The following is a 2,937-nucleotide window of genomic DNA, read 5'->3' as shown; positions in this document are numbered from 1 at the left end:
CTACCTCTCCGAGAGGAAGATGGAAAAGAGAGAGAGAGCTCAGGCAGGAAGCTGAAGATCAGCCTGCCTCAGTGGATGGGGAGGGGAATGGGCGTGGCTTGTCCCTTAAAGGGACAGGAAAGCACAACATTCCCAAGTCTTCCTTATAATAAAAAGCACGCACGCCAAGGAAGCAGAAAAAGAAGGGGCCAAGATGGCAGCGGGCAGGTCAGAGGTAATGGGAGTGGGCGTGGCTTGTCCCTTAAAGCGACAGGAAAGCACAACAGTCTGCTCTTGTTTTCTCTGTCCCCTTTGGTCTTCGGGCCATGTATATTGGAGCACAGGGGATTTTAGAAGTGAACATTTAGAACACCAAAACGAGTTTTGTGCGGCAACTCCTACATGCAGTCCCGGTACTCTGATGGCTACATTGGGGGGATTGCCGTGAGGCGGAAGCCAGCCTGAAGATTTTAACCTGGCTCTGCTTCCTGGCTGCAAAGTGACCAGCTAGTCTGCTCTTCTTGATGCCTCCAGTGCCAGGACGCTGTATGTCAGCGGTTCCCAACCTTCCCAGTGCTGCGACCCTTTAATACAGGTCTTCATGTTGTGGTGACCTCTAACCATAAAACTACTTTTGTTGCTACTTCATAACTGTAGTTTTGCTCCTTTTATGAATTGTCTGTAAAAGGGTCACTCAACCCCAAAGGGGTTGTGGCCCACACAGGCTGAGAACTTCTGGTAGATGTACCTTTGAATAGGACTCACAGCTAAAGACCTTGGGTCTCGGAAGAAACTTTGGTGTTGTAGAATATTATTTTAAGGCGTGCTACTTTTATGTTGCTTTTGTTTAACTCTGTGAGGTTGTGTTACTTTGCCTGTCTAAAACACCTGCTTGGTCTGATAAGGAGCTGAAAGGCCGATGACAGGGCAGAAGGGATAGGTGGGGCTGGCAGGCAGAGTGAACAAATGGAAGGAGAGGAGGAAGGAACAAGAGAAGAAGGAGGAGGACTTCAGGGGCCAACCGTCCACCCAGACCCAGCTACACACTACACAGCCATGGAGTAAGAGTGAAAGTAAGATGTACAGAAGTAAGAAAAAGGAGCAGGGCGGTGGTGACAAATGCCTTTAATCCCAGCACTTTGGAGGCAGAGGCAGGTGGATCTCTGTGAGTTAAAGCCAGCCGGGGCTACAGTGTGAGTTCCAGGACAGGTCCCAAAGTTACATGGAGAAACCCTGTCTTGAAAAACAAAACAAAACAAACAACCAAAAATAAAAAAATAAAAAAGTAAGAAAGAAAGAAAAAAAGGAAAAGAAACGCAAAAAAGCAAAAAGAAAAAAATAAAAGTCCCAAGGCCAAAGATAGATGGGATAATCTAAGTTAAGAAAAGCTGACAAGAAACAAGCCAAGCCAAGGCTGGGCATTTACAAGTAGTAATAAGTCTTGTTTTATTTATTTGGGAGCTGGGTCACGAACCCTCCGCCACCTCCACAAGAAGGCCTAAAGGGTGAAGAATGAAAAGCAAACAACAACACTTTGAAATTGTGAAAACCGTGTTTGGGAAGGTTGTGAACGCCAGAGGAAGTAGCTGGGAGCAGGCCTTGAGGTCTCCTAGCCCGGTCTCGATCACTCCGCTCTGACTGCAGATGCAGTGTGACCAGCTGGCCTCCTCATTCTTTTGCCCTGGCTTTCCTGCCATGCTCCCTCCCACACACAAATGTAAACGGGAACAAGCCCTTTCTTGCGTAAATTGCCTTTTATGAGGTATTTAGTTACAGCGACAGGAAAGGGTAGTAAAATAAAGCAACCTCCAGAGGAGATGTAAACAGTCCTGGCAAATAAACTCGAAGCATGTTTCTTCACCACAGCAAAAGAAAAGAATTTGAACTTGTAAACCCAATGAGGTGATGCTCTTCTGTAACCCCAGCCCCCGAAAGGCTGTGGTGAAAAGATGGAAAATTCAAGGCCTTCATTAGGCACAGAGTGGGTGATTTCTAGGTTGGTCTGGCAAAAAGTGAGATCTGCCTCACAAAATCAAATCAAACCAAACAGAAGAACAAACCCAACAAACAGAAAGCATGTATTCTCTCCTGCTTTCCAAGATGAGGGCTTCTCTGTGCTCCGATTTCAGCAACACTGTGAGAAATGTCCGAGTCCACGTGCACGAACACAAACGGCTATGAGGAATTGCAGAGACTTGGAGAGGCAAACAGGTGGAGCACGGGGAACCCTCGGAGGCCAGGTCCACAGCCATTGTGACCCACAGGGAAGAGAAACGCAGCACAAGCCTTTGCTACTTGGTGCGAACTGGGTCTGTACAGACCGGTAAGTCTGAACTGACGCTCTGTGCAGAAAGAGGACAGAGCGTTGGTCTTTCAAAGGTCGCCCTTGTCTCCATGAAAGGAAAGAAGGCTTCTGAGGTCCTCTCCCTGCACCTTTAGATACTAGACAAACTAAAATCATTTTAACTCTTAACTCTAAAGCTGGATGAGGTGCCACAAGCCTATAATCCCAGCACTTGGGTGGCAGAGGCCAGGACATCCCTGAGTTTAAGGGCAGCCTGGTCTACATAGTGAGTTCCAGGACAGCCAGGACTCCATCTCCAAAAACCAAACCCCAAAGCAAACAAATCAGCAAAAAATAAAGTAAATATTCCGGCTCCAACTGTTGGCAGAAAAAAAGTTATACATTGTTTTTAGACTTCTTTTTGAGAGAAAATAAAGACTCTCTCTCCTTCCCTCCCTTTCTCTCTCTCTCCCTTCTTCCTCTCCCCTCCCCCATGTCCCTGGCGCGCGCGCGCACACACACACACACACACACACACACACGTTTCTCAATCTGTCACACTGGATCCATGCTGTCAGAGCCTGTGTAAACTCAGAGTCTTGTGTACCATTTTCTCTGAGGGTAGGCATTTATTAAGAATGCTATAGAAGGGACCTGGTCATGGTGACTCATGT

This window comes from Microtus ochrogaster, linkage group LG9, assembly GCF_000317375.1.
Source record: "Microtus ochrogaster isolate Prairie Vole_2 linkage group LG9, MicOch1.0, whole genome shotgun sequence".
Taxonomy (NCBI): domain Eukaryota; kingdom Metazoa; phylum Chordata; class Mammalia; order Rodentia; family Cricetidae; genus Microtus; species Microtus ochrogaster.
This window is presented reverse-complemented; position numbering follows the sequence as displayed.